The 21,591-nt window shown below is 38.4% G+C and overlaps 1 protein-coding gene across 11 annotated transcripts in view; it reads right to left on the minus strand.

Annotated features, from left to right (window-relative positions):
• The window catches only part of LOC129771708 (filamin-A), a 161,421-nt gene that overhangs the window by 64,171 nt on the left and 75,659 nt on the right, over positions 1-21,591 (minus strand). Inside the window, exons 1-2 of one of the 11 annotated variants that reach the window (XM_055775651.1) lie at positions 17,731-17,786; positions 17,035-17,200 (exon numbers count right to left, since the gene is read on the minus strand). The exons of 6 other annotated variants lie outside the window; for them this stretch is intronic. The gene's annotated coding sequence lies outside the window, so the exon portion shown is untranslated. Of the gene's footprint in view, positions 1-17,034; positions 17,787-21,591 lie in introns of those variants that run through there. 4 more of the 11 variants (XM_055775650.1, XM_055775653.1, XM_055775652.1 and 1 more) reach the window with 4 other exon arrangements.

The following is a 21,591-nucleotide window of genomic DNA, read 5'->3' on the forward strand; positions in this document are numbered from 1 at the left end:
CGTCTATCACCTCCTGAGAGAATCTGGATAATGTTTTTTTTTTCATATGAGAAAGGTGTTTTCTGACTTTAAGGGGATGAATGAAAATTCAATTTTTTTTTATTCAAAAACGAAAAATACATGCAAAAAAAAACAACATTCAGGATTCGATTATATACAGTGAAGATAAATCCGAAACTGAATATAATCGAGTCCGCGCTGTATAACGTACACATTTTCAATAGGCGAATCCGAACCATCTCAGATTGCGGTGAAACATTGTGGGTGTAAGCACATTGGTCATTTGAGGATCTTTGCATGCTTTAAATCTCAAAAAAAAACGCATTAGGCCACATTTTGGAAAGGGTCAAAGTTCTTATTTTTTTACAAAAAATTCAAACCCCGAAACAATAATACCTACAAAATTTTGGTCAAAAAATTAAATATAGGAAATTCTTTAAATTTTCATGTAAAAATACGTAAATAAAATTACACCGAAAAAAAATATTTTGAAGATTGAAATTAATTTTTCTCAAAAACGTATTTTTTTAAATTCGTATAAAAATTATCAAAAGTAACAGCGCCTTTCTTCCGATGTATGGGAGACTTGTTGGTAGTTGTTTGATATATTAAAGTTTTCGAGAAAAACTTATTTTAATTTTCAAAATAATTTTGTTTATTGATTTTTTTTAATGAATTCACTATTTTTTAAAGAGAGCTTGGATAATTTTCTATATTTCATTGTCTGACCAAAATTACGTAGTTCATATAGTTTCTGAGTTTTTTTTTGACGTTTAAGTTATTCGAAAAAAATGTTAAGTCCCACATAATTTTAGTCAATTTTAGTTCAGAGTTTTAGGGAATAATTTAATGTTTCATAAAAAATATAAAAAATATGCTGGAAAAATGTTATTTTAAAAATTGAAAATCATTTTTCTCGAAAATATATTTGTTATTAAATTCTGACATTCCATACATCGGAAAAAAGGACTGTTACAGGAAAAAATGTTTTTTAACAAGTATGCGACCATTTTATCCGTTAACCGTGGTATGAAGGGAAACATCATGAAAAAGGATGGTTTCACCTTCTAGGTGAATTTGGTCATCATTATTTACTAACTCTACTCAAACAGCAACATAATAAAGTAATATGAGTTATGTTTCTGAGTTCTTTATTATGCATCGATATAACGTACAATTTTGAAAGTGAAATGTACGTTATATCGAAGTTGCCCTGTGTATCTCTATGCACGTCCAAAAAAACAGGATTTGTCTTGCATATATGATCAAAAAATATACATTGATGTTCGGCTCTCGCTCAGTTAACTACATTTTATGTAAAGCATGATTTTTCTCCACAAAACCAGCGACAACTTATAAAACATGGAACGATTAGTTTGCAGAAAAAAATCTACAAAATTCATAAATGCATATAAATACTACTGTATTTTTAATAACAAAAGAATGTTCTGCCGTAAAAGAAATGTGCAGCCACTGACAACACACAGGACACAGAAGGAACTAGTAGGTACACGAAAGGGTTCAATCCCATCAGTTTCATATAAATATTCCAAATAAAATATTGTTTGTTAACACACTAGTAATTAATTTAATTCCTATACAAAAAATTACTATCAAACTATAAACTTCATCAATAACACAAAGTTTCCTTGTTTTAATCCCGAAGCATCGCGGAATTCATCCTTCTTGATTCGTTGATTACAAGTCAACTACATGATTGTCTAAAATTTAAAACCCACCAATAACTCGTATCAGATCGATACAAATATTCCCAAGAATCTCTTCAGTCCATCGATTGGATATAGATTCATATCAGATTACATATTTAGATCGGAATCAAAGAATTAATAAATACAAACAAAAAATAAAATTTATGGCAAATAAAACGACAATGAGAATTGAAACGCGTAACATCCGCCATGTGATACCACCATTAACACTTTGAGTGCCACGATTTAATAGCGACTCTATAGAAATTTTTCAACATATTAGGGCCATCGTTTCTTATAGTAGTGGAAGGTAGTTTTGTTCAAAAGGGAATGCTTATAAGCTTATGTGCTTGTATTAGTTATGTTTAATATCATATGTTATACTGTCAGTCTCCGGTGACTGCCATGGCCGTCAACGTGTTAATCAAACATGAATAATTAAAAAAGCAACGGAAGCCAGAAGTTTATGCATAATTATGTACAAGAGACTCAATCCACGATGACTAATCACACAATAACTGTGGCCAATCAACAAATTTAAATACACTTCCATCCACTGAAACGTCGGCTAGTCGATGTCAACTGGCCAATCGTTCGCGCATCAGCTGAGAACGGTATGACCTCCGCTTCTATTCTTGAATTAGTCAAATCTCCGCTGCAGAATGTTTCTCGATAGCCAAAATGATCGCAAAGAGAATAGGCGTGTAACCCACCGGAAGGAACCAATCCCTTTCGCGACCAAGGTTTTAGGCAGCTATAAATATAAACCGGCGACCATTGTGCGACAAGACGCGAACCTCTCTCTCTCTGTCAGTTCCATTGTCTCAAAAAAATCACCGTTCTCTTGAACGACAACAGAAGCATACGTTTCCACGGCATCCTTTGTTTGATTTCGGCCCCAAAGAAGGTACAAACGAGTTTTTCCACCGGAACACCACCGGGCGGCTGGCGTGACGCATGTTTAATCGCCCCGGGTCGGCCGGTCGGTAGCTTCCAGCAACGGTCGATGAAGTTTAGTGACTTGTACACGCACAATTACATAACACAACGTTATCGTCCGCTCGGAATGTCAAGGTACGCTACGGCTGCTCGGGTGAATGTACACACAATGGACAAAGAAAACAATAAAAACAAAATCAGCGAAGGTATGTTTTTTAGCGTTCTAAGTGTCTTCACAGGTATTCATTCAAAGGAAAACAAATATTTGTACTGTAACGATGTATATCTAAAGTTACGAATGACTAATCGTCAACGCCGGGCAGAAAGTTCCGTACAATCATTGCACCCAGAAGTTATATATTATCATCCAAAATAGGTTTATGCTAACGCTTCATTTTCTTTGTGTCAGAACATGGCCGGCGCCTGCCCGCGTATAAACCGCTTGGCTTAATCAGCATGCAAACATGAGGAAAGAGTGGCGACTCTTGCGAGCGAGCGAACGTACGAACGAACGGAAAGGTGAGATCAAGCTGTGGAAATTTAGGTCATACCACGCGCGTCGTACCTTCGCGATGGAAAAGATCGCGGCGTGCCGTCGCGAAAGACCTAATCAGATGAAATAAAAAAAAAACACACAAGCAATAACACAACGTCTGAGCGAAAGGCACACCTTGGAGAGGCAGAAAATGTTTAAGAAACAGTTAAGACACACTAGTCGTTGTCGGGGGAGCTTTATAGCGGTTCTTCGCGGTTTGCAGGAATGTGTCCCTCCCTAGGCTTCGACACAGTCTGACACCCTCTCAATCATTCTCGAGATTGCGGACAAATGCAATTGAGGTTGATCTGATTGATTGGCAATTGTGCTTAATTGATCCGAGAAGTTGAAAGGAAGGGGGGGGGCAGAGCCACATTGAGCTGAACTCGTTCATAAGAGCTGGTTTCGATTGATCTCCAATTAACGAATCTTCCGCTCGTATTGATTGCCGCTGAAATAATAATGATCAGAACTGGACTCGAGCACGAAAACCTCTTTTGGTGTTAATGTTATTTTGTCGGAAAATAAGTTGTGGAATAATTGTTGTAAGTGAAGTAGCCCTGAAGTATACAATTGTTAGTTAGTTATACAACAACGACATTATGTTCTAGCATATAAAATTTCAGAAACAAAAACACCCCTATTTCAAAATCTTTTTACACACGAATATGACGTAAACGTAGTGGGGGCAAAATGGTCACCTGCTTGTTTGGTAGTATAACTATTGTCTTTGACACCGTATTGATAGTCACCTTATGTTTGAAAAATTTCAAGACTTTTGAGTCATTGTTCAACTTCAGCGATTATTTCGTATAGAAATTACTTTGTTGTTTGGGGTCAGTGGAGGATTACTACTGACGTTGTCCTGTTTTCAAAAGCTGATACACCTTATCACCTTCTGCTGCTAAAGGGGTCCCTTCTGTGGTTTTTACCCAGGAAAAAAATGCCACCCCAACCAAAACCAAGCCTCATTATAAAAAACGTTATATATTTCCTACTTCGTTTCTGTACGTATGAGAAAATTTCAATTACAACTCTAGGTGAATAGGCCTAGCTCATTTCATATATGTACCTACTATTTCAATAATTGTTAAAACAAATTTGGACAAGAACACACGCGTAAATCTATCCCTTCTACCATGATATGTGTGAGTGACCACTTTGCCCCCCAAAATGTTCGATTTTTGACAAATAACAAATGTACTTTTTTTCAATTTTCATAATAAAAACCGCTTGCTATCTTGAACAACAGTAAGTTGAGCTACAATATTCTTCGGAGAACGGAAATTGTAGTGGTATGTGGATACTGCACAATGCTCCAGGAGATGCATTTATGTGGAAATTAGCATTTAGAGCTCGACAGTTGTTCTCTAGGCAAAAATTGTCTTCGACAAAGTTGTTACATATGATAGAGCGCTCATTTTCATGTTGCCAAAAAATAGGGTGACCACCATTTTCGATGAAATAAAAAATCTAACTCTCTTATCTCTATAGATAGAGGTAAACATAGTTCGACAAAGTTGTAGTCTCAGTTATTTAAAACAACTTTGGAGAACAAAGCTTTTCCTATCTCTTGAAATAACTGAAATTGAAAATTGTTGTATTTTACATTTCCCTCTGAAATTATTGCACATCTCATGTTTACGTAGTTCTCGAACCGCGAAAGTTCATTCACCTCTAGTATCTGAAATGACGATTTTTCCAGGCTTCTCAGTACGAGAGCTTTTGTACTCGTACTCAACACCAAAAATTACCCCCGACTTGCATGTATTTGCAAAGCGGAAGTCCGTGTTAGGAAAACACAGCTTAGTGGGAAAAAATACCTCAGGCTTGCATGTTTTGACGAAGCGGATTCCCTCAGGCACATTAATTTTGAAGTCTGTGTTAGGGAAACATAGCTCGGTGGGAACAAAAATACCTCTAACATGCATGTATAAAGGGTGTGTCACATCAAATTGCATCACGGAAAAAACGCTGTAGAAATTCGCCCAGTAGACCGATCCTTTTGAAAATTTTAGACAGTAAAATAAAAACTATTAAACAACTTTTGGCATTTTCTTTTTCTTCATACTTCGAGCCCAAGCCCGTATGCTCGCACCTTCCTCTTTACCCCGTCCATAAGGTTCTGTACAACGTCAGGTTGTAGTTTTTTTTGATCAGAAATCCATTTTCTATTGAAGTCCGCCTCCGATTTGACAACTTTTGGGTTCTTCCGGAGGGCCTGCTTCATAATCGCCCAATATTTCTCTATTGGGCGAAGCTCAATTCCTTTGGCACGAAGGTGACCCCGTTGGCTTCGTACCACTCCAACACGTTCTTTGAATAGTGGCACGAAGCGAGATCCGGCCAGAAGATGGTCGGGCCCTCGTGCTGCTTCAATAGTGGTAGTAAGCGCTTCTGTAGGCACTCCTTAAGGTAAACCTGCCCGTTCACCGTGCCGGTCACCACGAAGGGGGCGCTCCGCTTTCCGCAAGAGCAGATCGCTTGCCACACCATGTACTTTTTGGCAAACTTGGATAGTTTCTGCTTGCGAATCTCCTCCGGAACGCTGAATTTGTCCTCTGCGGAGAAGAACAACAGGCCTGGCAGCTGACGAAAGTCCGCTTTGACGTAGGTTTCGTCGTCCATTACCAGGCAATGCGGCTTCGTCAGCATTTCGGTGTACAGCTTTCGGGCTCGTGTCTTCCCCACCATGTTTTGCCTTTCGTCGCGGTTAGGAGCCTTCTGAACCTTGTATGTACGCAGGCCCTCCCACTGCTTGGTCCGCTGGACGAATGAACTTGACAAATTCAGCTTATTGGCGACATCCCGGACCGAACTTCTCGGATCACGTCTAAACTGCTTAACTACGCGCTTGTGATCTTTTTCACTGACGGAGCATCCATTTTTGCCGTTCTTCACCTTCCGGTCGATGGTTACGTTCTCGAAGTATCGTTTTAGTACTCTGCTGACCGTGGATTGGACGATTCCCAGCATCTTACCGATGTCCCGATGTGACAACTCCGGATTCTCGAAATGAGTGCACAGGATTAATTCACGACGCTCTTTTTCGTTCGACGACATTTTTCCAAATTTACGAAAAATTGACAGTGAAGCATGGCCAACGTGATCTATACACTCTTATCTGATTATAAGCGAAAGCTGAAGATTTAATTCCTAAAAATTAAATTTCTACAGCGTTTTTTCCGTGATACAATTTGATGTGACACACCCTTTATTTGCAAAGCGGATTTTCACAGGTACATCGATTTTGAAGTCTGTGTTGGGGAAACTGTAAATCGGGCCAATCAAAACTTGGTAGTTTATATAACGCTTGACTTTTCACAGTTATTTAATTATTATCTCATGAAAAAATAATATTTTACTAACTGTGATAGACGCGCAAGAATATTTCCTATCAATTGATGCAAGCATCTTTCCAATCTGTTAAGAAATGTTTGAGTTATTAGCATTCGAAATACGGGTAGGGTTAGCACACAAATCGGCAGAACAATTGTATGGGAAAAGGAAGTTCTACCAGTATTCGTGAATTTGAACCGTTTAGAGATTAGCGAATTGTGATGTATAGCATATCCAACAAATCTTAGAGAATTTCCGATTCGATTGGTATGCAAATCATGAGAATTCGTTCACAGTGAAAATAGTTATTAACGTTAACTTTATTTCATAAAATCGTGACCTGTTTTCTGATTTGGCACCCTTCCTGAAATACGTAGTTCTACGTCAAAAAAGAAATGGTTGAAAATATTTACGTCAAATGTAATTATAAACTTACGAATCACCATTTGCATAAATGAGAATATTTATATTTTCTAGAAATATAGTTTATCTTTTTCGGGATATAAATGCTTAAAGTGGGAGGTGGAGATAATTAAAAATGTTGCCTCAATGGGCTTGGATCTCCGGTTGTTTGGATTATCAAGCAGCAGTTATTCCGCAGGCTCATTTGAAACATAATGCTAGACCAATTAAAGCTCGAACATATTATACGAAAGAGGTGCAATCATAGACAGGGTGCGTGCGGTAATTTTGCACAAAGTGATGTATGACAACAAATAATTATTTAAAAATCGTATATGTACTGAAATTTACTTTATTCATTTTCTTTCAAAGAATAAAGCATTTTTGAAGGATTTGTATTCGAAAAAGTCGTCTTTGTGGTCACTAACCATTGTAAGACGCTTCCAGAAACTGCTGCAAGCTTATTTTACCATGTCGCGATTTAGTGATGTCATTATCTTTATGATTTTAGACTTTGGCGATCCAATTGTTGTGTGAGTGGTTTCATTGGTGTCCCGTTCAACGACGCCCCACACAAAATGATCCAGGGGACTGCGAGGCGGCCAAACTTCCTTTTCCCAGAATTCTGGAACTTTATCCGCAAGCCATTTCTGCGTTTTTTAAGCATTAGCTTAGAAGTATATAGCTTAGAAGTATATACTTTTATCCAATTCCCAGGCCATCTTTATGTGGTACATTGCTCTTTTCGACACGTTTACGAGTCAGATTATATCGTTAACACTCATTCTGGCGCGAAGAAAATTGGTTTTAGGGTGCAATAAATGTTTCTATGGTGGTTAGATATCCACCACCCCCCTCTCTAAGGGGGAGCTGCCATACAAATGAAAGACAGATTTCTGCATAACTCAAAAACAAATCAAGCAAATGGAACCAAATTTTGCATGCGAAGATTTTAGGGGACATGAAATGTTTCTATGGTGAATAGACACTCCTCTACTCTCTCTGAGTGCCATATAAATGAAGCATACATTTCTGCATAATTCAAGAACTAATCAAGCAAACGGACCAAGCAGCATGTGCAAGTTTTAGGGGGCAAGAAACATTTCTAAGGTGATTCAACACTCCTCCCACCTTTCTAAGGGGGGCTACCATAGAAATGAAACGCAAATTCCTACATAACTCGAGAGCTAATCAAGCAAATGAAACAAAATTTTATGTATGAAGATTTTAGGAAGCAATAAATGTTTTTTATGGTGGTTTGACACTCCTTTCCCTTCTCTAAAGAGGGGGAGAGAGTGTTGAACAACTCGAGAACTAATCAAACAAATGGAATCAAACTTAGCATATAGAGGTGTTAAGGATCGATAAACGTTTCTATGGTAGTTCGACACTCCTACCCCCTCTCCCTTAAAAATGAAACACAAATTCCTGCATAACTCGAGAACTAATCAAGCAAATTTAACCAAAATTTGTATATGGAGGTTTTAGGGAGCAATAAATGTTTCTATGGTGGTTGCCATTCAAATGAAACACAAACTTCTATATAACTCGAGAACTAATCAAGCAAATGGAGCCAAATTTGGGATGTGAGGGTTTTTGGGTACAAGAAATGTTTCTATGATTGCATGACACCCTTCCCTGCTCTGGAATGGAGAGGGGGTCCCATAAAAATAATACACATATTCCAACCAAACATGACAATTGAAAATTTTCGGAAAGCTCTGAAGCAAAATGGGAAAATTCGAAAAATTCAATTCGCATATGTTCTACAATTACATATTGGCAAACGTTGTTAGTCCATTTGATGTTTGAGCTAACGAAATTGATCTTCGTTCCAAAGTGGAAATGAATTGTAATGTGATAAAATCGTCTTCTATCTATATAAATAGAGATGTATAGTGTTGATAAGAGCAAAACCGAGAAATGAATTGTCGGATTTAGGGCTGTCTTTATTCTATAATATTTTCTGTATCAAACATTTATTCCATGTAGCAAGATTTGTTGCACAAGAATTGTGTCTGAAAATAATCTGATATTATAAAGTCGAGTTTTGGTACTGAAACTTTATAGTAAAAAAAAATTTTGATGGGTAGATTTGAAGATCAATCAATGAATAGTTCTGCGATTGGTCGTTCATGGCCGTTACATGGAATAAACGTTTGATGCGCTTAGTAAGAAAACGTGGATGTGATAACGAAAAATAAATTTTGGGTTTTGTTTGCCGGGTCAGAATTTGAATGCTTCTATCAACCGAATTGGAGCCCTCTATCCGCTCTGAAATTTGTTCTTTGACACCTAACTTCTATCTTTTTAAATTTCGCTGCAATATAATTTTAAACAATTCCTGGTGAATTTTCAACTGAAATCTACCAAAATCACGATTTTTACCCCCCTGTACTCGTAATAGCCAATTAACTTTCATTTTAACCTTAACATATTTAACTTTCGCTTGAAATAAGTCATGATGTATATCAAAAAACCGATGCTTGTTATACCGATGTTGTATATACATTTCATGGAGCAGCGATGACTGGAATAAGGTTATTTGGTCAGACGAGACGAAAGTAATGATATTTGGATCTGACGGTATCACAAGGAAATTGCGGCTGAACCGGTGAAGGTTTGAAAAAGGAGTGTTTGCGGCCTATTGGCATGAATGGTGCATGGTGGTGGCGGGGTTTTTTGGAAGAAATCCAATTTTACACTGGGGGTGAATAAACTTGCATACTGTAACACTTTAGCTTCAATGAACAACACGGTATCATATGCAAAAAAAGAGAGAAATCGGTATCACAAAATCGTAGAACTCGTAAAACAGTCCGTCGAGTTCTGTCATACCAATACATTTTAAACCATTTATAAGCAGTACACGTGACTCCAAAGCGGTTAATCGTGTTCAACAACAAGAGCCTAAAGGGTGTGTCACATCAAATTGCATCACGGAAAAAACGCTGTAGAAATTCGCCCAGTAGACCGATCCTTTTGAAATTTTTAGACAGTAAAATAAAAACTATTAAACAACTTTTGGCATTTTCTTTATATTCATACTTCGAGCCCAAGCCCGTATGCTCGCACCTTCCTCTTTACCCCGTCCATAAGGTTCTGTACAACGTCAGGTTGTAGTTTTTTTTGAACAGAAATCCATTTTCTATTGAAGTCCGCCTCCGATTTGACAACTTTTGGGTTCTTCCGGAGGGCCTGCTTCAAAATCGCCCAATATTTCTCTATTGGGCGAAGCTCCGGCGCGTTGGGCGGGTTCATTTCCTTTGGCACGAAGGTGACCCCGTTGGCTTCGTACCACTCCAACACGTCATTTGAATAGTGGCACGAAGCGAGATCCGGCCAGAAGATGGTCGGGCCCTCGTGCTGCTTCAATAGTGGTAAGTAAGCGCTTCTGTAGGCACTCCTTAAGGTAAACCTGCCCACTTACCGTGCCGGTCATCACGAAGGGGCGCTCCGCTTTCCGCAAGAGCAGATCGCTTGCCACACCATGTACTTTTTGGCAAACTTGGATAGTTTCTGCTTGCGAATCTCCTCCGGAACGCTGAATTTGTCCTCTGCGGAGAAGAACAACAGGCCCGGCAGCTGACGAAAGTCCGCTTTGACGTAGGTTTCGTCGTCCATTACCAGGCAATGCGGCTTCGTCAGCATTTCGGTGTACAGCTACCGGACTCGCGTCTTCCCCACCATGTTTTGCCTTTCGTCGCGGTTAGGAGCCTTCTGAACCTTGTATGTACGCAGGCCCTCCCACTGTTTGGTCCGCTGGACGAATGAACTTGACAAATTCAGCTTATTGGCGACATCCCGGACCGAACTTCTCGGATCACGTCTAAACTGCTTAACTACGCGCTTGTGATCTTTTTCACTGACGGAGCATCAATTTTTGCCGTTCTTCACCTTCCGGTCGATGGTTACGTTCTCGAAGTATCGTTTTAGTACTCTGCTGACCGTGGATTGGACGATTCCCAGCATCTTACCGATGTCCCGATGTGACAACTCCGGATTCTCGAAATGAGTGCACAGGATTAATTCACGACGCTCTTTTTCGTTCGACGACATTTTTCCAAATTTACGAAAAATTCACAGTGAAGCATGGCTAACGTGATCTATACACTCTTATCTGATTATAAGCGAAAGCTGAAGATTTAATTACTAAAAATTAAATTTCTACAGTTTTTTTTCCGTGATGCAATTTGATGTGACACACCCTTTATTTGCAAAGCGGATTTTCACAGGTACATCTATTTTGAAGTCTGTGTTGGGGAAACTGTAAATCGGGCCAATCAAAACTTGGTAGTTTATATAACGCTTGACTTTTCACAGTTATTTATTTATTATCTCATGAAAAAATAATATTTTACTAATTGTGATAGACGCGCAAGAATATTTCCTATCAATTGATGCAAGCATCTTTCCAATCTGTTAAGAAATGTTTGAGTTATAAGCATTCGAAATACTGGTAGGGTTAGCACACAATTCGGCAGAACAATTGTATGGGAAAAGGAAGTTCTACCAGTTTTCATGAATTTGAACCGTTTAGAGATTAGCGAATTGTGATGTATAGCATATCCAACAAATCTTAGAGAATTTCCGATTCGGTTGGTATGCAAATCATGAGAATTCGTTCACAGTGAAAATAGTTATTAACGTTAACTTTATTTCATAAAATCGTGACCTGTTTTCTGATTTGGCACCCTTCCTGAAAGACGTAGTTCTACGTCAAAAAAGAAATGGCTGAAAATATTTACGTCAAATGTAATTATAAACTTACGAATCACCATTTGCATAAATGAGAATATTGGATAATTGAGATAATGATAATTGGATCTCCGGTTGTTTGGATTATCAAGCAGCAGTTATTCCGCAGGGTCATTTGAAACATAATGCTAGACCAATTAAAGCTCGAACATATTATACGAAAGAGGTGCAATCATAGACAGGGTGCGTGCGGTAATTTTGCACAAAGTGATGTATGACTTATTTAAATTTAAAAATCGTATATGTACTGAAATTTACTTTATTCATTTTCTTTCAAACAATAAAGCATTTTTGAAGGATTTGTATTCGAAAAAGTCGTCTTTGTGGTCACTAACCATTGTAAGACGCTTCCAGAAACTGCTGCAAGCTTATTTTACCATGTCGCGATTTAGTGATGTCATTATCTTTATGATTTTAGACTTTGGCGATCCAATTGTTGTGTGAGTGGTTTTATTGGTGTCCCGTTCAACGACGCCCCACACAAAATGATCCAGGGGACTGCGAGGCGGCCAAACTTCCTTTTCCCAGAATTCTGGAACTTTATCCGCAAGCCATTTCTGCGTTTTTTAAGCATTAGCTTAGAAGTATATAGCTTAGAAGTATATACTTTTATCCAATTCCCAGGCCATCTTTATGTGGTACATTGCTCTTTTCGACACGTTTACGAGTCAGATTATATCGTTAGCACTCATTCTGGCGCGAAGAAAATTGGTTTTAGGGTGCAATAAATGTTTCTATGGTGGTTAGATATCCACCACCCCCCTCTCTAAGGGGGAGCTGCCATACAAATGAAAGACAGATTTCTGCATAACTCAAAAACAAATCAAGCAAATGGAACCAAATTTTGCATGCGAAGATTTTAGGGGACATGAAATGTTTCTATGGTGAATAGACACTCCTCTACTCTCTCTGAGTGCCATATAAATGAAGCATACATTTCTGCATAATTCAAGAACTAATCAAGCAAACGGACCAAGCAGCATGTGCAAGTTTTAGGGGGCAAGGAACATTTCTAAGGTGATTCAACACTCCTCCCACCTTTCTAAGGGGGGCTACCATAGAAATGAAACGCAAATTCCTACATAACTCGAGAGCTAATCAAGCAAATGAAACAAAATTTTATGTATGACGATTTTAGGAATCAATAAATGTTTTTTATGGTGGTTTGACACTCCTTTCCCTTCTCTAAAGAGGGGGAGAGAGTGTTGAACAACTCGAGAACTAATCAAACAAATGGAATCAAACTTAGCATATAGAGGTGTTAAGGATCGATAAACGTTTCTATGGTAGTTCGACACTCCTACCCCCTCTCCCTTAAAAATGAAACACAAATTCCTGCATAACTCGAGAACTAATCAAGCAAATTTAACCAAAATTTGTATATGGAGGTTTTAGGGAGCAATAAATGTTTCTATGGTGGTTGCCATTCAAATGAAACACAAACTTCTATATAACTCGAGAACTAATCAAGCAAATGGAGCCAAATTTGGGATGTGAGGGTTTTTGGGTACAAGAAATGTTTCTATGATTGCATGACACCCTTCCCTGCTCTGGAATGGAGAGGGGGTCCCATAAAAATAATACATATATTCCAACCAAACATGACAATTGAAAATTTTCGGAAAGCTCTGAAGCAAAATGGGAAAATTCGAAAAATTCAATTCGCATATGTTCTACAATTACATATTGGCAAACGTTGTTAGTCCATTTGATGTTTGAGCTAACGAAATTGATCTTCGTTCCAAAGTGGAAATGAATTGTAATGTGATAAAATCGTCTTCTATCTATATAAATAGAGATGTATAGTGTTGATAAGAGCAAAACCGAGAAATGAATTGTCGGATTTAGGGCTGTCTTTATTCTATAATATTTTCTGTATCAAACATTTATTCCATGTAACGAACAAATCTTGCACAAGAATTGTGTCTGAAAATAATCTGATATTATAAAGTCGAATTTTGGTACTGAAACTTTATAGTAAAAAAAAATTTTGATGGGTAGATTTGAAGATCAATCAATGAATAGTTCTGCGATTGGTCGTTCATGGCCGTTACATGGAATAAACGTTTGATGCGTTTAGTAAGAAAACGTGGATGTGATAACGAAAAATAAATTTTGGTTTAGACGAAGTTTGCCGGGTCAGCTAGTACACAATGAATTTGAATGCTTCTGTCAACCGAATTGGAGCCCTCTATCCGCTCTGAGATTTGTTCTTTGACACCTAACTTCTATCTTTTTAAATTTCGCTGCAATATCATTTTAAACAATTCCTGGTGAATTTTCAATTGAAATCTACCAAAATCACGATTTTTACCCCCCTGTACTCGTAATAGCCAATTTTGGAGTGTTTGCGGCCTATAGTCAAGCATGGTGGTGCCGGTGAATTCTCATGAAGTGGCTTTGTTTTTACATGAATAATAATAAATAATAAAAAAATAACAACAATTAATCGTGTTTCAATTTTCTAGTGAGTTTTTTGGAAGAAATCCAATTTTTCATTTGGGGGTGAATAAACTTGCATACTGTAACTCTTTAGCTTCAATGAACAACACGGTATCATATGCAAAAAAAAGAGAGAAATCGGTATCACAAAATCGTAGAACTCGTAAAACAGTCCGTCGAGTTCTGTCATACCAATACCTTTTTTTTTAACCTTTTTTAAGCAGTACACGTGACTCCAAAGCGGTTAATCGTGTTCAACAGCAAGAGCCTAGATATTGTGATTGTTTCGAAAGCGTGTTTTAGATACAAGCAAATAGTAATGATCGTATCGTTAGATTGTAGTTTCTCTTTCCGTTGGGCCAACACCATGTTGAATGCAGTTCAACGGGAATGACCTTTCCGGTGTCTTTTTTGTACTGGTATTAGATAATCGTTATAGTTATAGCTGTACCACACATGGACCTGGATTCATTAAATAGGTAGAAAAAGCCATATACATTATCAAATTCCGTAACTCTATTTTGTTGATGTTGTTGATTTTCTTATTCTTCTTAGATGCAAAATTGTTAAGTCACGAAAAGCGCCTCATAATAAATGTGAGATCAATAATGAGAACAAAATCGAAAAATTTTTAACGATTGTCAGTCTCAAATATGAAGGCGAATGAAGACAACATTGAAATGATCATGATGGAACATGAAAATAATCTGACGACAGAAGAATCTGGAATCCAATGCACAAAGAACACAAAGGTGAAATGGAAGATCAATGAAGTGAACGGCCGATTCTTCTATTGAAGATCCTTCAAAGCAGCGAGAGGTCACCGGTTTTGGAATGGCATCCAAATCTTGTCAAAAGATTTAAGAACGATTATGGTTTGGATCACTTTTAAGAAATTTCTAAGAACAACGGAACAAAGTTGATATTCAGCAATTCCAAATAAAATCGACGAATGACAAAACATGAGTATTTTTGATTCGAGTGAAAGTGTACTATTTTTTTCACAGTGTACATTTTTTTCATATTCAACCGTCAATACTCTTAAAACTCTTTCTAAGACACTATTTCGGTACGACTCATAGTTTTTGAGATATAAATTATCAAAGATTTCTCTTACTCAAATCGATACGCCCTTTTCAAAAGTTACGCTTGAGTCATTCCCAATTGCTGTGGAAAACTCACATTTCCTCCAACCCAAACGGAATACACACATTCATTGGAATCAAAAAGTTTTTAAAATCTGCATTTTTAGGACGATTTCATTTGGAATTGCTGTATTGGATTATTGCTAAATACTCAACATACGAAGCAAGAATATGATAGGAAACTAACAAGAATTTTAATCTAGTTTTAGACTGTTTGACCTAGTATTTCTCAATAGAATTTCTGTACAATTGATAATTGAATTGCAAACAACTAAATTCGCCATGAGTTAAAATGACGTTTGAATATGTTATTTTATGTTTGACAACGAAGCAATTGTACTCAAAAGTTTATAGCATAAACGTTCGTTCGATGTTTTGACATGGACTGCTTTTTTCTAACTAAGGAAAGTCACTGAAAAATGGATTTATTCGAAAGCGGGGAAATATTTTAAGGCTCAAAGTATAGGATGCCGATCTGTGGCAAGAAAAGCTCTATTTCCACCACCGAAAGTTTTAAAATAGCTTTGCATAGTCCACAAAAACATGTCAGCCCTCCGGAAAAAAAGTTACTTTCATCAATCCGTTGTAAAGTAGAATCAAGTCAGTCAAGATTACTCAGAGTTACACTCAATTAAAAAAAAATATTGGAATATAAAATTAGGAAACGTTTAAATCTGTACCCCACGCAAGCAAATCATACCAAAACAACATTTCAAAATAATTTTTAAAGGTAACAAGGAACTCCTAATGCTATCAGTAGTTAAGCAACATCCCCGTATCCAGTTTCGTACCATCCACAGTTCCCTCCCACTCACCCAAACGTCACGCCGCATTGATACCGAAACATGTTTATGGTCCGTTTCACGTTTTGTCTTCAGGAAAGAAAAAAATTAAAAATCTACAAACGAGTTGGAACGAGCAAAATGTTGTGTGGTGTTTCGACTGCTTCGACATCACGGAAGAACAGGTATTGCGCGTATGCTTCCGCGACTGATAACCAGCCTAGCGGAGAGCTCTGTCATCCAGAACTATCGCTGAAGTGCTCTGACTAGTGAACTTGATTTCGCAGGGGAGGAGGGGCGAATCATGACCGCTTCTAATGCTAAAGTGATACCGAATTATTTATTTGGCTGTTCTCGATATGCGGTTGATTTTATATTCGCACTCGTTATGGGTGAGTGTGAATCAATAATTTTCCCGCTTTATTACAAGCAATTAAATGAATGAAAAAGAATGTGGAATTTGAAAGGATTCTGATTAAGGTTTACTTACAAAGTTACCCTTTACAAAGAAAAACGTATCTCGTTGCGAACGAGATACTTTGGATCAGATGTTAGGAACGGTACAGAAACAACATTCGTTCGAAGTTTGAATAAAAACGGTTTCTGCTGTTTTTCGCTTATACAATTGATGTCCTATGTTCGAAATAATTTACAACTTCGTTTCATTGAACAACAATACTTTCCCAAGAAAAGCCCTTGAATGTTGTTTACCAACAAAAACAAATATTTACTACACTTTTTCACAAACATTCAATAGCGCCTCCATGAACAGATCGCATATGAATATTTAAATACGCTATAGCCTTTAAATTCCTAGTTTTTAAAGCATGGGAACTTTCAATGATTGCCAATTGTTATTTTGTGAAGGTAAACATTCACACCCGTTCGAAAGCGTTCCCATTGTGTTACAACGCATCACTAGTTAGCATAACACATGTCGCAGTGAAAATGGTTTTACATAGTTTAGTGTTATTAAAACTTACGCTCTCTATAAAATCCTTATTTCCTGGTGCCGATTCGCTAAAACTCCTCTGCTGCTTTCTCCGGAGGCCGACGCTGAACCCCCAAAACACTGAGCCACTGAAACTCTATTGCACTCGGAAAACACTCACTTGCAGGCAGATATATTTTCGCTTAGATCCATGCAAACTAAGAAAGGAAACCATTCACCACAAGATCAGATTTATTTTATGAAACAACCGCCCCAACAGATGAAACTCTTTTCCCTTTAAATATGTTATCCACAAAACACCAGAAAGCAGCGAAAATATGCAAGCTTGAGCTATCATCCGAAGAAAGATAATCCGAGGCGAAGAAAAGATTTCCCCCAAAATAGGAATTTAAATGTGTCACGTCAGCTACGAGAACCGGAGATGTGTTGCACCGCGTCGTGGCTTCGAGTCGATATCCGCGAGAAAAAAAACCTTACATCCACCATCCAAGATGGCCACAAACACACATACACACACACACGCACGACGAACACGAGAGCCCCTTTACGAGCTTTGTCTTGTTCCTGCACACCCTACAGGGTTTATGCTGCTGATTCGCGTACTCTTTCCTACTGAAGGAATTTTCTAAAACCAACCGAACGCACACAAAACGGATCAACGGAGAAATACACAAAAAAAAACAGATGAAAAATGTATCCTCTCAAAAGTCTCACAAACCGCGATCACCTCGTTTTTTTCGATGAGCTTTCAAATTCCGCGTCCAAACCGTGCCACGATCAAACTCAGACTGATTTCTTCTCAGGTTTATGGTTCTCACCCGGTGTGCCACACGATCGTGTGAGGGTTGCAAGACTCTCTTTCTCTCGCGCGCGCGATCAAAAGACCACATTCAGGTGAGTCGCAGGTGAGACAGACGCACCCTCTCTCTCTCGCTCACCGCATTCTTCGCTCTATGTGGTGCCTTTTCTTGGGATTTGTTTTCGTCTGCTGCTTCTTTGCTTTCGACGGAAAGATTTAAACGGGCGATCAAGCTGACCGTGTAGGGAACTGACAGGTGTGCAGCTAACGATTCATTGGGATGAAATGAATTCTTCGTTAAACTTGTGCCGTGAAGGAACGATATGTCGTGCTGAATGAACTCTTGCATTGTCTGAATGATCGGAGATGCTGGGACCTTTGCGATTTTTATCTAGACCATTTTTGTGTTCGAAATTTGTATAGAAAACAATTTTGGAGGGTGGGCCATCGGTTGGTTTCTCTTCAAAAAGGCTATGAAAAACTATCTACTTTATTTCCAACGAATGTTGCTTTATTGAGTAAATATTCCGATTAATTATAGAATGTTGTTTCCTTCAAACGAATTCCTCACCTGGCTAGGCAGTCTTGATATTTATTTCAATTCAGTATTTCAACACACTTTCGATGATCCCGTCTCAGCATTGTTAGCAAAACACCGATCGTCATTGGAGCTCAGAAAAAATATGACGACGAGGAATCGCAGCAAGACCAGATTGCTTTCTCACAGCAAAAGAATGACCAATTACGAACTGTTATCGCCCCTGAGCTGGATAACTCCACTCTTGCATCGGAGATCCTTGAAGATGATCGATGTAGAGTAACATGTTCACTTTTCCGGGTGGGTTAGGTAGACCACATAGACTCGAAGAAACGATTTATACCATTATAGTGTTGAGCAACGCTCAAATTTAAGAAATACAGAATTTAATGTGAACAAAACGCATGTATAGTTGGTTCCAGTCAAAATTTGGGAGCTTCTTTCTAGTAACTGCATCGCCACTAAGTTGATGTACCAAAAACTAGTGACAGTGTTTTGATCTGAAAGGATTGTTGCTTAGTGGTAAAAATTTAATCATTACACACGTTTAAAAGTTATCGAAAACTAATCGCGAGAGACGTGAAAAAATTCTGCACACTCACGTTGAAAACCGAACGTGGACAGAATAAATGATCGACAAGATTCTCAAATCATTAAAATCGACTGTGTATGACGAAGCTATAGCTATATCTCAGATTGCAGTGAAACGTTGTGGGTGTAAAGATATTGGTAATTTAAGCTAGTTAACATACCTGGAATATTCAAGAAAGAATTAGGCTACTTTTTGAGAAGAGCCAATTTTTTTTTCTTAATTTATAACTCAAAAACTATAATATCTATGAAAATCTGGTAAAAGGATGAAACGTAGGAAATTGCTTGAACTGTTTCAAAATACACAAAAATTGTTTAAAAAATTACACTGAAGAAAATTTTTTTTTTAAAATTGAAATTCATTTTTCTCAAAAACGTATTTGATTTAAATCCTCAAAAAAAATTATATGGAAAGCCCTTACAATTTTCAACAAGTCACCCATACGTCAGAAGGGCACTTTTACAGGGAAAAATTTTTTCTAACTAAATTATATTTAACGTAAATTTCATTCAAAAGAGTTGTTTGTTTATTTATTGAGCTTAAATATGATAATTTCAGCAGTCCAGTTTCTAAAGGGTGTGTCACATCAAATTGCATCACGGAAAAAACGCTGTAGAAATTTAAGTTTTAGGCGTTTTTTCCGTGATGCAATTTGATGTGACACACCCTTTAGAAACTGGACTGCTGAAATTATCATATTTAAGCTCAATAAATAAACAAACAACTCTTTTGAATGAAATTTACGTTAAATATACTTTAGTTAGAAAAAATGTCGCTTATAATCAGATAAGAGTGTATAGATCACGTTGGCCATGCTTCACTGTCAATTTTTCGTAAATTTGGAAAAATGTCGTCGAACGAGACTCATTTCGAGAATCCGGAGTTGTCACATCGGGACATCGGTAAGATGCTGGGAATCGTCCAATCCACGGTCAGCAGAGTACTAAAACGATACTTCGAGAACCTAACCATCGACCGGAAGGTGAAGAACGGCAAAAATGGATGCTCCGTCAGTGAAAAAGATCACAAGCGCGTAGTTAAGCAGTTTAGACGTGATCCGAGAAGTTCGGTCCGGGATGTCGCCAATAAGCTGAATTTATCAAGTTCATTCGTCCAGCGGACCAAGCAGCGGGAGGGCCTGCGTACATACAAGGTTCAGAAGGCATCTAACCGCGACGAAAGGCAAAACATGGTGGGGAAGACGCGAGCCCGGAAGCTGTACACCGAAATTCTGACGAAGCCGCATTGCCTGGTAATGGACGACGAAACCTACGTCAAAGCGGACTTTCGTCAGCTGCCGGGCCTGTTGTTCTTCTCCGCAGAGGACAAATTCAGCGTTCCGGAGGAGATTCGCAAGCAGAAACTATCCAAGTTTACCAAAAAGTACATGGTGTGGCAAGCGATCTGCTCTTGCGGAAAGCGGAGCGCCCCCTTCGTGATGACCGGCACGGTAAACGGGCAGGTTTACCTTAAGGAGTGCCTACAGAAGCGCTTACTACCACTATTGAAGCAGCACGAGGTCCCGACCATCTTCTGGCCGGATCTCGCTTCGTGTCACTATTCAAAGGACGTGTTGGAGTAGTACGAAGCCAACGGGTCACCTTCGTGCCAAAGGAAATGAACCCGCCCAACGCGCCGGAGCTTCGCCCAATAGAGAAATATTGGGCGATTATGAAGCAGGTCCTCCGGAAGAACCCAAAAGTTGTCAAATCAGAGGCGGACTTCAAAAGAAAATGGATTTCTGTTCAAAAAAAACTACAACCTGACGTTGTACAGAAGCTTATGGACGGGGTAAAGAGGAAGGTGCGAGCATACGGGCTTGGGCTCGAAGTATGAATAAAAAGAAAATGCGAAAAGTTGTTTAATAGTTTTTATTTTACTGTCTAAAATTTTCAAAAGGATCGGTCTACTGGGCGAATTTCTACAGCGTTTTTTCCGTGATGCAATTTGATGTGACACACCCTTTATAAGACCACTTCAGAATTCATGAGTATTATCAATGAAAAATTCAAAACGATCGACTGATTTACATTTGTTTATTTGTTTATTTACCAACAGGCTAGAAACCCCAATGGTAGTCTTAGTATCTAAATTAACTTTACATAAATATTGCATTAAATTACAAAATTACATTAAAAATTTGCATTGCCTAGTAAGTTGTCCAAAGTCAAGGTCTAAAAAACATTAAAAATTTACGCTTAATACAAATACGGGACAGGTTAAAGCCAAACATAGAGACTACACGGTTGAAAATGCGCAGCAGACCTGTAACAGCACCGTAAGCACCGTAGTTAGTTCGCCGGGTAGGAAACCAGAGAAGTGCAGCATTCCGAAGCTGCCTTGGCCGAGCCAGAAGATTGATCCTTTGGAGAATGGCAGGACAGTCGATTCGTGAGGTTAAAACGTCAGATATCACCATGGCTCGGGCAGTGTTCCGACGCACTTCCAGAGTGTCTAAATTGATTAGCTGACAGCGGCTTTCATAGCTGGGAATGCTATACGGATCTCGCCACGGCAGTAAACGCAAAGCGAAACGGATAAAGCGTCGTTGCACGTTTTCAATCCGGTAAACACTGTTCTGGTAGTACGGGTTCCAGACGGCAGAGCAATACTCCAGTATGGAGCGAACGAGGCCACAGTAAACAGCCTTCAGACAGTA

Source organism: Toxorhynchites rutilus, chromosome 2, assembly GCF_029784135.1.
Source record: "Toxorhynchites rutilus septentrionalis strain SRP chromosome 2, ASM2978413v1, whole genome shotgun sequence".
NCBI classification, from domain to species: Eukaryota; Metazoa; Arthropoda; class Insecta; order Diptera; family Culicidae; genus Toxorhynchites; species Toxorhynchites rutilus.